This window comes from Gavialis gangeticus, unplaced genomic scaffold, assembly GCF_001723915.1.
Source record: "Gavialis gangeticus isolate Ggan-Ray unplaced genomic scaffold, GavGan_comp1, whole genome shotgun sequence".
NCBI lineage: Eukaryota > Metazoa > Chordata > Crocodylia > Gavialidae > Gavialis > Gavialis gangeticus.
The window spans coordinates 62,555,771-62,573,622 of record NW_017729031.1 but is presented as its reverse complement, the minus strand read 5'-3'; the positions used below and the strand labels follow the sequence as shown (position 1 = coordinate 62,573,622).

Here is a 17,852-nt window from a genome sequence, read left to right as displayed (position 1 = left end):
CTTTTCTTGAAGCCAATCCTTTCACATCCCTGTAAGATATTTTTAGGTTATAATTTGTGTTTCTATTTTTGTCAGGTAATTTTCTAAATTTGAGTGTCGGTCTGACTCACCAGGTATCCTGAAAAGCATTTTTCCACACAAATGAAAAGCTGCTTCTCCTCCTTATTCTGGAGTTCTAATGGAATTAATTAATCAGTACATGGATTTATTAGGCCTTTAATTAGCTCTTCAAGGTACTATGGTTAATTTACATTTCTGATTATGATACTTTTGCATGTGTCTTTTGAACTTCTGTGATTCTTTAATTGCTTGGCTAAACAGCCAAGGCCAAAAGCCCAATCATGCATTCATTATGCATTAAATCTCACATTCTCTCATTAGGAGATCTGGGTATACCAAGAATGTAGGACTGGTCCACAAATAGAATGGCTTTATTACAAATATTTGAAGGATGGGTGCTCCTGGAAGAAGGCGGAACTGTCTACGGTCCTGCAATAAGGTAAACTACACTTGATCTGAGCCGAAAGGCTAAGCAATATTAAATATTAGACAAAATTGAGCAAAAAAGAAAATAAAGGCTGAATGTCAGGGAATGTATCACAGTGAAGTCTCCCTAGATAAGTTGCAGAGTCAGAGTTGAGAGTAGGTCCCTGGTTACCAATCTCCTCATCTTTCTAGTATGCTTACAAGTATGGTCTAAAACAGGAAGTTTTAAATCTTTATCAAAACAAATGTATTAGGTTGATACAGTGTGTAGTTGGAGTTGTCAGATGGCACCATACAGCTGTTAACTACTGACTTCTTCATGCAAATAGTACTAGAGAGATGAATGTTGCAATATAGTAAGTGACATAAAAGGCCCTATTTAAATTTATATTTACACTAGGCATCAAGTGAAGTCCTTCCAAATATCATATACATAGTTTTCTGTTTTATTAAAAAGACATAGAATCCAATAAGGGACTAGTTTCATCAGAGAAGAAGCAAACAGAAGAGCACAATACACAGATTTTTTTTTTTAAACTTTGTTTTCCAGTGGATTTATTCAGCTCTAAGAGATGTTTTGTCAGCAACAGCAATGAGGGTTTGATTATTCCATTTAGATCTGTGCGACATTTTATATAGGCTAAGCTGTTATGTGAAAAATTGAACTATATCTTACTTGCATGGTTGATTGTTTTATTCTATTTTCATTAAACTGGGCTCATAGTGTTTCTGCAGAGTTTTGTCTCAAGTGATTGTCTAAATCAATTCAGCTGGTATTCACTTTTGGACTTCAACAGACATGTTTTCTTGTCAGTTAGTGGATGCTCCAACTTATTTTAATAGGGTTTGTGAATCAAATGCATCTATAGTATCCTTCTTTTTAGGATCCAACTCATCCTCCACATGTCTAAATACTAGAATATTTTAAAATTGTGCCCTGTCTATCTCTTCTACAAGTTGAGGCTGTTCAGAAATAACAGCTATCCAAGGCTTTATTTGACCTATGTGCTTAATAAAATTATAGTATTGTGACTAGTGTAGGTCATAGAGCTCTTAGAAGTCTAGAAAATAATCTGAAAAGTGTTTCATGTGTTTAGGTTCTCTGTGTAATTTAGTGTAAATACAGTACTTCATAATATTATAAATGGGAACTTCACTTCAGAGATGGCTATTACGACACAATAACCGGGTTGTATCTGAAAGCCTGTGTTTAGCGTAATATAACAAGGCTATTTTGTTAGCATAGTTTGTGAAAAAGACAATAAAACAATATCAGCACACACTATACAGAAAAAATCAACTACATTTAGCCCTTTTGAGTTAACTTAAGTTAAGGTTTCATAGATTCATAGATGTAAGGTCAGAAGGGACCTGAGCAGATCATCAAGTCCGATCCCCAACCCTGGACAGGAAAGAATACTGGGCTCATATGACCCCTGGTAAGTTTAAGCTCATATGACCCCAGCTAGGTAATTAGCAAGCCTCCTTTTAAAGACCCCTAAGGTAGAAGCCAGTACCACTTCCCTTGGAAGCTGGTGCCAGATCCTGGCCACCCTGACTGTGAAGTAGTGCCTCCTGATATCTAACCTAAACCTATTCTCAATTAACTTGTGGCTATTACTCCTTGTTACTTCTGGAGGTGTTCAGGGAAACAGGGTCTCACCCATTTCCCTCTGGTCCCCCCTGGTAAGTTTATAGATGGCCACTAGATCCCCTCTCAGCCTTCTCTTGTGAAGGCTGAACAGGTCCATGTCCCTTAGCCTCTCCTTGTAGGGCCTGCCTTGCTGCCCTCGATCATGTGAGTGGCCCTCCTCTGGACCCTCTTGATGCTGGCCACATCCCCCCTGAAGTGTGGCGCCCAGAACTGGATACAGTACTCCAACTGTGGCCTGACCAGCGTCGCATAGAGGGAGACGATCACCTCCTTTGACCTGCTCATGATGCATCTGTGGATACATGACAAGGTGCGGTTAGCCTTACTGACCACGTCCTCACATTGGTGGCCCATGTTCATTTTGGAATCGATAATGACTCCAAGATCTCTTTCTGCCGCTGTGCTGATGAGAAGGGAGTTTCCCAGCCTATAGGTATGCTGCTGGTTCTTACTGCCCAAGTGCAGTACCCTGCACTTGTCAGTATTGAATCCCATCCTATTCACATTTGCCCACCCCTGTAACCTGTCCAGGTCCAGTTGTATCCTGTCACTCCCTTCTAGTATGCCCACCTCAGCCCAAATTTTGGTGTCATCAACAAATTTGAACAGGGTGCTTTTCACCCCCTCATCCAAGTCACTAAAAAAGAAATTGAACAGTACAGGCCCAAGGACCGAGCCCTGGGGGACTCCACTACCCACCTCCCTCCAGGTCGAAAATGACCCATCCACCACCACTCTCTGGGTGCAGCCCTCTAGCCAATTTACGGCCCATCTGACTGTGTAGACATCAATGCCACAGTTGCCTAGCTTTTTAATGAGAATGGGGTGGCAGACAGTGTCAAAGGCCTTCCTGAAGTCCAGAAACACCGCGACACTTGCATCCAGTGATATTGTGACCTGATCGTAGAAGGCAATCAGGTTGGTCTGACAGAACGTGCCCCTAATGAACCCATGCTGATTGCCCTTGAGCATCATCCCCCCTGCTGGTCTCTCACAGATGTGCTCCTGGATAAACTTCTCAAAGAGCTTCCCCAGGACCGAAGTAAGACTAACAGGCCTATAGTTACCTGGGTCCTCCCTCCCTTTTTTGAAAATGGGGACCACATTGGCCTTCTTCCAGTCTTCTGGCACCTGGCCAGAGCACCATGAGTGCTTTCAAAGCCATGCCGGGGCCCTGTGATGGCCCCTGCCAATTCCCTCAGCTCCCTGGTGTGGAGAGCGTCTGGACCTGCTGATTTGAACATGCCCACACCCTCCCAAAGTTCCCTAACTCAGTCCTCCCTGACCCTAGGCCTGGCAGAGTCTCTTCTCAGTCCATCCTGAATCCCAGTGGGGAAGATGTCCCGGTCCCTGCTCAGAAAATTGGAGGCAAAGAATTTGTTAAAAAGGTCTGCTTTTTCATCTGGTACTACCAGATTGCCAAGTGTATCCTGCAGGGGCCCCACATTGCCTGGTGCCTTCTTTTTACTCCCTATATATTTAAAAAAGGACTTTTTGTTGTCCTTGATCCTTGTTGCTAGCCCTAGTTCTGTCTCCACGTTAGCCTTCCTAACAGCCTCCCTACAGACTCGAGCGATGGAAGTATATTCCTTTTTGGTGATAGCCCCTCCCTTCCACGGGATGTACTCCTCCTTTTTGGCTTTCAGGCATTCATGAATGCCTTTGGTGAGCTAAGGGGTTTTTTGAGCACTCTTGCCTCCTTTGACTCGCATTGGGAGTCCCCTGTCACCCCTTGGACTCTCCTTAATGAACAACCACTTGTCTTGGACACCTAGATCCCCTACTCTCCGGGACCGTAATGCCTCTCCTACCTTCACTATACAATATACCTATCTCCAGATGCCTGAACAGGGGACCCAAGTTAACCAAGCCCCTATGCAAATATTCAAGCTGCTAAGCTAATATTCAACTCTTATCCAAATGACCATGTCCACAAAAGTACTTCAGTATCCTGGATACGCTGCCAGAGTTCTGAATCCATATCCCATGATCTTAGTGATGTATTCAGTTGTGCCCTCCTACAACCTCTTCCACATACTATTGTGGGAAACTTGTCTTTCACAAGTCCTGTGCAGAAAAGTTTTCAGCACAGCAAAATGGCAAGTTGAAACTTCTTGCTCGGCCTGCTCCCTCTTTGTGTCCAGCCTCTACTTTAGATGTACCATGGCAAAGATGTATTTCAGAACCATGACCTGTTTGTTCCAGCTGCTAGCACTGCTAATGCAACACCCTATTCTACAATGGGGGGGAAAGCACAGGGCACAGTGTAAAGCATTTTAACAGTGACTAGTCTTCTTGAGAGAGAGGCAGACAGCATAAATTACGCAGACCTGACAATGTGCAAACAGCTGGTGCAGATTCCAGAAGCTTTAGGATCCCTTTAATTTGGACTAGTAAGCTGGGATCAAGACCAAATAGAAGGGTCCAGACCTTGAGGAGAAGAAATGACTTGAGAACTTGCATGTAATGAAAGGTGTCTTTGTGGATTTGTCTGAGGATCTTGCAGCAAACCTTCAGTACCAAGCCATGTAGATGAGAAAAGCCATTGCAGTCCACAGTGCACATGAATGTCAACCAGAAAGGATAGCACTCACTTACACTATGGCCAATCACAAGGGAGACTTATGAACACCAATATGAAATGCTTTGGAATGGAACATGACAGTGCTGCTGGGGGTGTGATGGAGGCATGCTGTGTACTGCAGAACACAGGGTAAGAGGGAGACCTTTAACCAGGAGTGAATAAAAGCAGTGCTGGTTGAAGACTAGCAGAAAGTGCGCCAAGAATAACCATGGTTGTGTCCAAGAGAATCGGGGAAAATGTGTTCCATGTCTTCCTTTGCATAGTAAAATGCGGTGATGTGGAGTAACGTGACTTGCCTGTATTACACAAATAAGTTATAGCTTTTAGACTTTAGGAAAAGCTTTGGTATAAACCCGCTGTCTCTTCTGTTTTCCTAGCATTTACACACCAATAGATTGTGCAAACAAATAATATATTAAAAGCAAATACAGGCCACTGAGCTGCCATTGTGTAGAGTACAAATGTTTGAAAAAAGTAAGAAGTGTAAACAAAACCTGCAGTAAAACTATTCGGAGTAATGTCACTAGTAAAGGAATTGAACATCACCAACTTCCTTCTCTGAAGTTGCACAGAGGTAGTATGAAGGGCTTTGGCTCTCCAGCCACACTTCCATTCCAAGAGTGCATGCACTACCTCATTGCCCACCCTAACTTCAATGCCCCGGTAGATGCAGTAATGAGGTAACACGGAGGAGAATCCATTGACAATGGTTGGGTAGGCTGGCCTGTGCTGGTCAGATGTCTGTTGACCATCACATTAAATAGCTATGTAAATGACTCCCTTTTCTGTAATCAGTCCTGCTTCTTCATCACCATGTCATGTTCAAAGTACTCACTACCAGCCTCCCCTCCCTCTTCATGTCCTGTTCCATCAATTCCCCTGCACCTCTAGGTGCACATCTAACATCTGACCTAAACCAGCAGAGGTAGAAAGCCTTGCAAAGACAATGCATGTATGTGTATGTATATACCCACTTTCTAACAACTCTTATCTTTTGAGTTAGATGTACATAGCAAATGAAGCACTACATGTGAATATGGTTATGCTGCCTCCAAGCTCGCTCATTCGGAGCTATATCAGTTATCTCTGGACAGCTCTGAATTATGCAATGTAGTTATAACCTTAATGTACAACCCTCCATAACTTCACCATCGTCTACTCAGAGGCAGCTGTATCTCAGGTCACTGCTATTCCATATTAAGCATAACTGAAAACAGTTTTTGCCTGGAAAGGGAAGGGTGGGGGTGGTACAGATCAATGATGGTGTCAGCATTATTCTGGGCAAAGGGACAAAATAGCAAATAACTTGTCTAAGCCTCCAGTAGAAGGTTAACTATTCCAAGGATATATTTCATCTCCTAGTGAATGACCAGCAAATAAATGACTAAAGACTGGTACTCTCTGGTGGCAGTGGGGGAGAAGAGGGAAGAGTGGATGGTGCGGGGAGGGAGGCGATCAGGAGAAAGAGCTTGCACTACCTGTGAATTTTATGTATTATCTTGACTTTCTTCTGTATGGAAAGTCCTCAAGAAAGTTTAGTCAGAAGGAGACAAAAAAATCCAGGTAAACACAAGCAGGATGTTAATTTTGCTTGCTTTTAAACCTCAACTGCTCTTCCTTCCCTTTCCCCGCCTTGCAAAGAATAGGTCATAAATACCAGATCACCTTTTAAAGACTTCATACTGCCTCAGATCATAGTGTGGGACTTGCATTCTGGGATGTCTTGGTGAATACTTCAATGTTAGTAGCGACATGTTTGGGTGAGTGGGAAACAGATACTTGTGAAATGTGCACTCCATTTGAAAGCATTGCTCAGCCTGTTTTCTTAGCTTTGAAATGTGTGCTGCTATAAATTAGCAGTTTCATATTTGGTCTCCCCCTCGCTTGGATTACACACACATTGGGGGCTGGGAAAAGGTCTTTTTCCTTCAAGTGAAGGAAAAATTGCTTCACAGCACATCATGTCTAACAGAACAACAATTGCATTGATCATGACCTGTCCCCAAAGAGACTCTAGAGGCCAGGACAAGGCTGTGTTCCTGTCCTACCACTCAGGTCTTTTCTGACTCCTCTGGCCCTGTTTCCAAAATAAGCCCATGGTGTCTCTCAATACTGGGATGAAGCTTGACACTGATCCCTCTACTGTGTCATTGCTGAGAGAACCTGAGCACTTCTCATAGGACGGGCAGATGATTTTGAGCTTTCAGGCTTGCTCTTAGTCTCTTATTTTATGGTACATTGTCCTCAGGTTTTTAATACTCTTCCTGCAGTAAATGGTCATCTGCTTAATCACCTTCCACTACCAGGTTTATGATGTGAATGTGTAGGTGGTGACTTCTTGTATAATCTCCCCGAGCTGTGGCTCTTACTGTCCTCCACAAGAAGACCATTGCAACCCTGGTGTGAGTCTTTGGCAGCTAGCAACATGTCTGAATAAAAATCCCTCAGAAACCATTGCTCTTCAAGAGCTATGCAGAAATGGAACTGGAAGGTGACTTTCAGTTTTCAAGAAGGGATTAGGCAGAAGAAAGGAAAATACAGTTCCTGGGAAAATCTTGGAAAGTACTAGAGGACTATCCAAACCTGAGTGTTCTGATCTAAGTTGCAGCGCATGTCACCTCTACAGAAAGCAGTTATGTTAGAGCCTCCATTAAAGTTATTTTAGGTGTCTAAATGAACCCAACTGAGTAAGCAAGGCCAAGTTCAAATCACACACAAACCCAAGTAAAAGTTTTCTGTACATCTAGGTGTGTAGAAACTCAAGAGATTTAGGGGGTGGGGGATGGGGAAGCAACTAAGAGCTCAGATTAATTTGGCAGTGAAACTTTACTCTTTGATGTGTGATTTGATGTCACTTCTAAAAACCATATAAATCCTTTATGTTTATGTTAGGAAAAAGATGCAATGCTGTAGTGATTATTGTTTTAGTGGCTGGTGCTGATAATTGAACATATTGTGTGTGTATCCTAGAGGCAGGCATCGGAAGCATTAATTAGGCCAGATAGGGTGCTTCCTTTCTGCAATATTGGCTACAGTAACTCGGGTCAGTCATTTACTATCCTAGAACTTTATTGCATAGTTTTTGGAATTATACTCTTAATGTTTAAATGGAGAGATGTCATGCCCTTGACTTGATTATATTTTGTAGTTATATTTGTGCTGTAGTCATTGAAATGTATTCTTTATAGAGTGTTATTGATCTAGCCTTAGTTAGACTCTATATTACTTCCAATTATTATTTAAGCAATGACTAAGTGTCTGATTTTTATCCAGTTTCTCTTTGGGTATTGATATATATTGTGTTCTAAGTAATCTGTTTTTAAATGGATGGATATTGAGCTGTCTCCACCAAACTTCCCCCATCAAATCTGATTTTAATATAATACAACTAGACATTGTACCACATACATTTTTTTTAAAGAAGATTGGTAACCATCATTGTGTTCTGTTAAGTGTCTTAAGGGTCTGATTAAACCGAGCCCAATAAACAGCACGAGACAAGTGCAGCATAGCATGCTAGTAATTCAACAAGACTATTAGGTCATTTGGAGAAATCAATTCCTCAATTCATATGAGCAGAGGTGTTAGAAAGAGCCTATATACCCTTGAATACTTGTAAAACTAAATTGTAATAAGTATATTAAAATAAAATGTGCATGTGCACTTACCAAGTAAATCAACCATAGCCAGGATTATAACACTGTGTACTACAATATGATTATCAGGACTTGGTTTGCTGGTATTGGCTGCTCTTGGATATTCATTTCTATGGATTCTATGTATTATAATAGTCTCTAGAGATTTCACTGTGCCAGGTGTTGTGTACACAGAGAGAGAGAGAATTCCTGCCTTGAAGCGTTTGCAATCCAAATAGACAAGGTAGACAAATGAAGGGAGAAAAATCTCCATTTTGCAGATGTGGGAATAAACTTTGGAACAGAGACAGATTAAATCATTTGCCCAGAGTTGCACAAGAATAGAACTTGCTCTCCTGAGTCCTAGCCTATGCTTCAACCATAAGACCACATTTTCCCTTATTCAAATAAATGCCTTATTTCTCTGGTACAAATGCAACACTAAAAGACCATATTCTGAAAGTTTCCAAGCAGCTGCAATTCTCACTGAAGCTAGTGGGAACTGCAGTGGTCCAGTACCTCCAGCTGCAGGCCCATAATCATGTCTAGTAGTGAAAAATACTGATTAATGGAAAAATTGCAAATTAAAAAAAAGTAGATTGAGCCACTACATTGTGGCTGTGTTATAAGATCAATGATCATTCAGATCAAATACAGAGCAAATGAAATGCTTCCCAACTGAGAATAGAAATGAAGCGATCACTAGTGTTGCTGTGATCAAGACAGAGTAAATTAAATGCAACTAGAATCACAGAAGATTTCTCACAAAAGAGTTTAAATTATATAAACAAGTAAAGCAAATCTCTGCTCTCTCTCTCCTGTGCACATGTGCACACATGCACACACACACACTGACAGAGCCTTCTAAATCCACTTCTTTAGCAACTGTTTTAGCTTTTCTCCCAGAAAATGAACTCAGTGATTTGCCTATGCCTTTCAAGTTCAAACTTGTGCTAGGAAAGAAGGGCTAAGCTCAGTTGCCTAGAAGTGGACTCAATTTCATTTAATCCAATTCTGTTTACTGTGAAGAGATATAAATAGCAAACCAAGTCATGATAATTACACACCAAATAGTATTGCAATAATCTCTAAATCTTACTTACATTGTGGCTACAGCTGAAGTTGCATCCATTTTCCCCAACAACAAATTTGACTTACAGGCTTTCACTTCCTGTTAAAGAGGTCTATTGAAATAAACAGCTGGCATCCTTTGTAACTTATGTAACTAAAATCCAACTGTAGAGAAGTGATTTTCAAACAGGGTGCCATTGCACCATGGGGTGCCTTGATATCCTTTTAAAGGTATCTCAGGGTGCCACACAATGTCAGCACGGTTAGGCTGCATCCAGACAATTGCAGACATGTGGTACGTGGTGCATGTCCCTGGGTCAAAAAAAACCCATGCCTTAAAAAAGTGAGGCAGCACACATGGCGGCAGTGCACACTGCCCAAAACCAGAGTCTGGCCAGTCGGAGTCACATTCCAGTTGCTGGTCAGGCTTCCAGCTGCAGGAGTGATGCAGCTGCAGCCCCAGGAGGTCCCCAGGGCCTCAGGTAAGGCTGCTGGGGCCAGCACAATTGTTGGCCCCAGCTTCCCCTACCCAACCTGGGGTAGCCTACCACATGCAAGAGCACGTGTGGCACAGGCATTCCCCAGATACAAGTAGCAGCAGCAGAAAGTGTGCTGCTGCCACTTGTCCCCCTGGAAAATAAACAGCTGTGCTCATCTGGACATGGCCTTAGTGTGCAAACATGATTCACAAGATAAACCCAGAGACTTCACGTATGAATCTGTAGTGTTAACATTCTTCCCTGTTGTATGTTCTTGTGCAGCAGAAGAATTGCTCTATTATTTTTCTGTAATCAAAAAAACAAGTGAAAACTAAGAACTGGCATTTTCTGAGGGGGCTCTTGAGTTCACCCAGGGGTACCTTGTGTGTAACAAAGTGTGCCTTGAGTCAAAGGATGTGGACTACTGCTGTAGAGGAATGGTACTGTAATGGGGAGTGTAGCAGCGAGACGCCCCCACAGGCTCCTGAAGGGGAGGGGGCAGTCCCCCTGGGCCCCAAGCCGCACAAGCAGCATCCCTGCTGGGGATACTCAGCTCCAGAGGCACAGCCAGAGTTAGAGCAGGAGCTACGGCCATGTGAGCCAGCGTTACGCCGGCTGTCTAATCAGCTGTTCCCTGGGCAGAGAAAAGCTGAGCCAATCACAACAGCTGGAATAGCTGCTGTGGGAAGATCTAAAAGCCCCATCAGAACCCAGGGGGAGGGGTGGGAAGGAGCATGCCAGTGTGGACCACAGCAGGTGTGCTGAGGCTCTTGTGGTGGGCAGGAGCAGTGCAGCCAGATCAGTGCCGGCATCCAGAGCAGGGGGAAGCTGAGCCCCTGAGGTAGACTGGGAGGGAGGAGGCAATCCCACACCCCTCTCCTCTCCAGTCTATCTTTGGTAAAGAGCAAATTAGAGCCGTCTCATCCAGCAGCAAGGAGGATGATAGCCTACGGAAGCCTTCCTTATCAGCATCCGAAGTGGAGATGCTAGCCATCGAGACAGCCAGGCTAGCCCACCAGGACCCATGCTGATGCTGGTTCCCCTGGTGAAAGTGGTCAACTGGGCACAGCCAAACCACACAGGTGGCACTCATTCGGTTGGCGAGTGGACAGGGTGTAGGGAAGGTGGAGCCCCATGGAACATTGCGCCAAGACAGTGAGTACTACTATCCCTGGGGTCCCCCCAGAAAGAGGATCTCCACTAAACCCCTTGTCCTGGGAAGTGGGGTAACACAGGAAACTCACCTACAGCCTCAAGTGACACACAGTGGAAACAGCAGGAGGAACCCGAGCAGCTCATGAGCCGCCTCTTTGTACAGCTGCAGCCGGCCGGTGACGTCAGCACCCAACGCTGGCCGGCGAAGCTAAAAATGGTGATGGCCGCGGCAGATGGGGCGGATAGTCGCAGCAGGGGCAAGCCCCTGAATGACCCACAACCCCGGGGAAGCAAGCAGAGTTGCAGCCAGCACTGCCGAAGGAGCAAGCCCTATGGCAGCAGCCACCGCCGGAGAAATAAGCCAGGCCACAGCAGCCACCGCTGGAAGAACAAGTCGGGCAGCAGCATACACCGCAGGAGGAGTGAGCTGGGCGGCTACTGACGTCCTCGGGAAAGCAAGTGGTGCAGACGCAGCCACTACCAGGGGAGCCAGACGTGAGGAAGGTCCGGGAGGAAACTGGTGAGCCGGAGCCAGGGTGGCTGGAGGGACGGAGGCCTCGACACCGACGCTTTAAGCCCAAGGTTGAATGGTGGGCCAGTAGGACAGAGGGCGACTCGTTGGGAGGTGAGCACCAGTGACGATCTGGACGAAAGGGCCGTGGGCAGGACCGGGTCATGGACAAGGTCCAGGAGACCCAGCAGATATAGCTTAACCCGTAGCAAAGTTGGGAGATTCACAGGGTGTGCGGGATGAGTCTTGGGTAAGCCAGGGAGAGGGCACTCGGGTGCAGGGTAAGGAAGCCTGGGGTAATTCCCTGGAAGAGGTGTTTCGGGGGTCGGGTGTGTAAGTTGACGCCAGGCTGGTGTGCGACCCCATCCCATCTATGTGAGGGTGTGCATGGTAGGAGAGCATAATCCATTGGAGGAATGCAGCGAGCAGACCCATCAAGGTGGCGTGAGGCCGGGGTGCAGGGGTGGTGGAGCCACGTGAACCCGCCAGGCCAGACCCAGGCAACGAGGACCCCAACAGCCAACCCCACCCATTGCAAAACATCAAGATGTGGCACACGAATGCGGGACTGGCGACACGGGAGGAAAGACCGACCTCGCAGATACTGAGGGTCCGAACGAGACATCAGATAAGAAGAGAGACCTGAACTACCATCTAGAGGCCAGGGAAAGCCCGGTGGTGACACCCCTCCTTTTCATTCAATAACACCAAGTCATGGCAGGCAAGTTGAGGGGAGGGGCCACATGCCAGATGGATAGTACATCACCTGACATAAACCCCAACTAAGGCGCCTTCTATCACAGGGAGTATCAAAGTAACAAATCTGAAGGTGAACTAAAAGAGGAGAAAGAATCAAGACATGTAAAGTGTCTTGCATATTCCAAAGAAGAACTCTTCAGTTGGCAGGCAATTTAACTCACTAAGCAATGAAACCTATCACAGCCAAGTCTGCTTTAAATATGACTGTCTGACTGCCCTAAGTCTGACTGCCATTGTGTTTTGCAGCTTCTGTTCAAACAGAAACAAATGCTTAGCAATTATCACACTGCTAAATTCATAATATAATGTAACTGTCTCTTTCAAGAATGTACATGATCAAAATAAAATAAATTTGAGACTTCAATGAGAGAACTCAGGTGCTAAACTTTAAGCCCAGGCTAAACTGTTTTGATGGACCAGAATTTCTGTACCTAGGATGCTGATGAAGTAAAGTTCATAGGCCCGGCTGTGAAAGGTGGTTTTTAAATTGTTCCCTCTCAGGATCAGCCCTGAGAGACTGGAGGCAAAGTGTTTTTCTGATGAGGAATGTGCCCCCACAGGTAGTTGGGTATTGTTGTCTTTGATAGATTCTGGTGTGCAGTTTGTGGGGGTACTGGAGATACTTGGCAGGTTTTGTGTTTTGAGCTTTAGGAAGTTGGCTTCAGTTCTGGTGATGAGGTTATGTGCTTGTTTGAATGGACAAACCACTTTTCAGAGCTGGGCCTATGAACTGCACTTCATCAACCTCCTAGGTACAGACACTCATGGGCTCAATATACACAGTGGAATTCTGACACACTGCAACCTGCCAGACATCTGAATTCCCAGGTACATTTGCACTTACCTTCACTGCTACATCCCCCTCCCCCCCCACCCCCCAGCCTGTTCCTCACCTCCTGATGCCTCCGTTTCATAGACATTAGGGCTGGAAGGGACCTTGAAGATCATCACATCCAGCCCTCTTCCCCAGGGGCAGGAAATCAGCTAGGGTCAAAGGATCCCAGCAAGATAAGCATCCAAACATTTCTTGAATGAGTCCAGAGTAGGTGCCTGCACCACTTCTGGAGGAAGTCCATTCCAGGCCTTGGGGGCTCGGACAGTAAAGAAGTTTTTCCTTATGTCCAGCCTAAAATAGTCAAGGAGGAGTTTATGACCATTAGTTCTTGTTATCCCTTTGGGTGCTCTGGTGAACAGATGTTCCTCCAGATCCTGATGCACAACCCTTACATACTTTTATACATGCCAGAAGCACAATGGCCAAGTTCACCAATGACACTAAACTTTGGGGCATAGCGTCCACACCTGAGGACAGGCTAGTGATCCAGGCCAAATTGGATAAGCTTAGTAAGTGGACGGATATAAACCTGATGACGTTCAATACCGAAAAATGCAAGGTACTCCACCTCGGGGGAAAAAAACCCTGCAGCATGCTTATTGGCTTGGCAGTGCTATACTCGCTAGCACCGTGGCTGAAAGAGACTTGGGGGTCATGACTGACCACAAGTAAATCCCAGGATGTCATCCTCCCACTGTATTCAGCCTTCTGCGCTTCTGACACCAATGTCCACATCATTGATAAAGATGGTAAAGAGAACTGGTCCAAGAACAGAGCCTTGGGAACCCCACTGGTCACAAAGCACCATAATGATTCACTTCTATTGACTGCTACTCTCTGGGTCTGACCTCGGAGCCAATTTCTCAGCCATCAGACTGTGGTGTAGGTTTTCATTTTCACTGACTGGCTTTCTTACCTGCATTGTGTGCCAGACCAGCCCCTGGCTTCTTTACATCCAGGACGAAGAGACACCAACTGCAGGTGCTTCCTCAGCCTGACAAAGGGTTTTTCAACCTGAAAGCTTCCTAAAATATCTTTTTCTAACTATTCCTTTTTTTTCATAATAAACATAAAAGCACAAGATAAGTCATCACACACCACGAGTAACATTTATCCAACACAACATCTTTACTTCTTGCTTTCAAGTCCTTTATAAAAAGAAAGGCTCTGTGACAGTTTGGCTAGGCTACCAGAGATGCTGCTGGTGCAACTGTGCTAGTGCTGCTGCTCACTCAGTAAGTTATTTTTACCTGCCGCCATTTACAGTGATGGACTGGACTGAGGCTCTAGGGGAGGAGGAGACTTCACTGGGGCACACTGCCATGTTGTGCAGAGGCCCCAGCACCAGGAAGGGGGCACCTGAGCACACACACAGTGTCACCCACCCATGTCACAAGTTTTTCCTGCCTGCCTGCAGCCAGAGGTGCAGGGCCCCAGAACCCAGACTCCCCCTGCACTTACCTCCTTCACAGTTGGCAGGCTTCCTGGCTGCAGCAGGACCTAGCAGGCCTGCAGTAATTGTTTTTCACTCCCCTGCACCCTAAGAGAGAGACAGTTGCACAAGCACCCATGTCACTAGTTTTGCCTGTTAGCAGCCAGAGGTGCAGCACCCCAGAACCCAGACTCCCCCTGCCCCTATCTTGTTGACAGCTGGCAGGCTTTGTGGCTGCAGCAGGGCCTAGCAGGCCTGCAGTTTTCACCCCATTGCACCTTAACACACACACAGTGTCACCTATGTCACGAATTTTGTTTGTCAGCAGTTTGAGGTACAGTTTCCCAGAAACCCCTCCACCTATCTCCTTGAAACTTGGCAGATGTCATGCCCTCAGCAGAGGCTACCACTCTTGCAAGGTTCATCCAAATTGACCCCAAATCAACAAAGTTATAGATATTTCATTGATTCCCCACTTATAGCTCTGAATCTTCTGAAGCCAATTTGGCCAAATCAAATTGCTGGCATCAGAATCGGCCAAATCTGAATCAAACAGTTTCCTATTCACACAGGCCTAATGCATATCACATGCCCATTCATAATCTATTAGTAATGAAAGGCAAAAATAAATTCAAACCAATTGAAAGGCCTAACTTAACTAAAAGCAAATCTTAGAATTCACTATTAAACATCATAAATTTGGAGGTAGTATCTATAATCACTGTCTCCCTGTATCATATGATGCTTGTCATTTTATTCTAATAAGGGAACACCTAGAGGTTTAAACTGTGATGAGGGATCTCATTGTGTATGGCATTGTAAAAACACACAGCAGAATATCCAGCCCTGAAGACCTTAATACGTAAATAATTTTTATGATTTCATCTCTAAATTGGGGATTTCTTTAACTATAGTTTAAAATTAGTGGTATAGATGCACTATAGAAGAAGGAGTTTATGAACTGAAAGAGCAGCCATTTTACTTTTGTTTTCCCTGCATACATATATTATATCACTGCCACTTCTTCTGCCTTCCTGTGCAGAACTGGTTATACTGCAAATACTGTCTTTCTTTATCAGAGACAGGTTGCTCCCAAAGACATGCTGATATCTGATTAGAATTCAAATGCTACAGTTGACATGAGCTTTCATATATATTCATTAGTAACCCAGAGAATCTAGTAATGTAGTGAGCTTGCTGAGTTAAAGGTGAAATGAAAAGCATGTTACCTGTCAAGACCTTTAGTTCAGAGTTCTCTGTTTACTCTGCAACAATTGACAATATATCACTGATACCTGAAACATAGCAGGGAGCTAACTTCATTACTCTTAACTACATAACTGGCCATTTTAAATTTGGCCAATATGCTGCTTGTTCAACCTTTGGCTGAAGCATAGAACAATAATCTCCTCTGATAGGTTTGTTATTGTACATACTGTGCTGTTGATTATATAGTGTTGTTTCACAGAATATCCAGCAATGCCTTGACAAAGGTCTGATGAGTAAAAATAATATTGTTCTAAAAAAAAAAAGGAGGGGCTAGTTATGCATGCTTCACTGAAAACGTTTGCATAGTAGAATTGGCCTGAAGACCATGAATGTTCAGTAGATCTGCCAGAACTCTATTTCCTTACTCCATTTATTTTTAGGTTGATTCCCTCCATAGTCTTTGCCAGTTACAGGCATTTCATATTATTTTAAAAGCACACACAGTTCAGTAACGAATCTAAAAATGACCAGTACTTTATGGACTGTTCAGTAGTAGCCGAAACAAGTCAAGCAATCCTCAACCCACAATTCCCCATCAAAATTCCTCAATTCTCAGCCACCTCCACCTCAAATTAAAGGCATTTTTGTGTACCCAAAAGAATAACAAATGGAATCTCTGGCAGACTACAGTCACAGGAAATGACTTGGCAGGTGTGCCACCCTCATGCTGTTGCCTGTTGCTGCTACACTGGCAGCCAGCAACCGTCCAGGATCCAACAAACTCTAGAATGGCAAACATGCTATAAATGGTGAGCTCATTGTCTCAGCCAGATATAACCTTTACAATTCCTTCTGACATCCCCTCATTTTTACCTACATTCAACTACAGCTACTTCACCATCATTCATTCCCAAGCTTCTTTCAGATGGGCATAGGTAACTGAAACTATTGCACCAACATAGGGAGAGTAAAGATGCTGGATAACAAGCAAACACAAAACGCTGAACTCAAGCCTCATTAAGCAAAATAGAATTGGTCTATATCTACTTTGCTTTGAAATAAATGCATTTGCAACTCCTAGTGATGAGCAAACTGTCCAAATGACAGCCTAAATGTAAGACCCAGATCAGCCCAAAGCTCAATGTGTCTATGTGGCTTTTTTTTCTTTTTTTTAAACAGCTGATTTTTTTTCCCTGTCCATAATTATCTTGTCATCTTATTTTATCTCATATTGCTAGCTACGTTCAGCCAGGACCTGAGGAGGAACTGGCAAATTCTCTTGGGAGTCTTTTCATAAAAGATTTACATCTCAGAGTTATGGATACAAGAAGAATGGTTAGTCTGGAAAGGGGCAGAGCTTCACGATTTGAGCTGTTTCAGTCTGAGGGGCACAAGGGCTGAAAAGAAGCAGCTCAATTAACTTTTTGCTATTGAATATTCTTTGTATATTTAACAAATGTTAGTGATCTCTAAATATTTGTCTGCCGTCAGTGCCATAACCAGTAAATACTTTATCTCATTCATGTGCCAGAAATAGTCATCTGGATTTGTGCTACTCCTAGTCCATCTGCCCTACACAACATATGCCAAGTTCTTCAGTAATAATGGCTGTGAAGCAGGACTCCTTGAGAGAGAATCTGCGGCATAATAAACAAAAAATGTTATCTATCATTTGCTGTCAGTTTGCTTCTACTTTTGGGAGTGGGTTTCTCCCCTACATTTGATTTATAGCTAAACAAGGAGAGGTACTGCCTAACGAGAAACCTATAGGAATTTCATGCAATGGGAACTTGTAAAGGCTTGACCATGTGTAAATGTATAGGTCATTCTGTGGAGCTGCACTCCAGCAGATTGCACTCTAATCAACATGCCTTTCAACATGCTGAGTTGGAAGACAAATCCATAATCCTTGCTCCCTCTCATCCCCACTGTGATGTCAGGTCTTCCTAGGACAGGAGGGAGTGGAACAGACCTGGCCTTCGCAAAGGACTTCATAGTTTCATAGTTCGTAGGGTCGGAAGGGACCTGAGCAGATCATCAAG

General features: G+C 44.2%; 1 long non-coding RNA gene across 1 annotated transcript in view; it reads left to right on the top strand.

Annotated features, from left to right (window-relative positions):
- The first annotated feature begins 385 nt into the window (after positions 1-385).
- LOC109301809 overlaps positions 386-17,852 on the top strand; it is a 38,753-nt gene continuing 21,286 nt past the window's right edge. The window contains exon 1 of the long non-coding RNA XR_002098633.1: positions 386-499. This is a non-coding gene — a long non-coding RNA (uncharacterized LOC109301809). The remainder of the gene's footprint in view (positions 500-17,852) is intronic.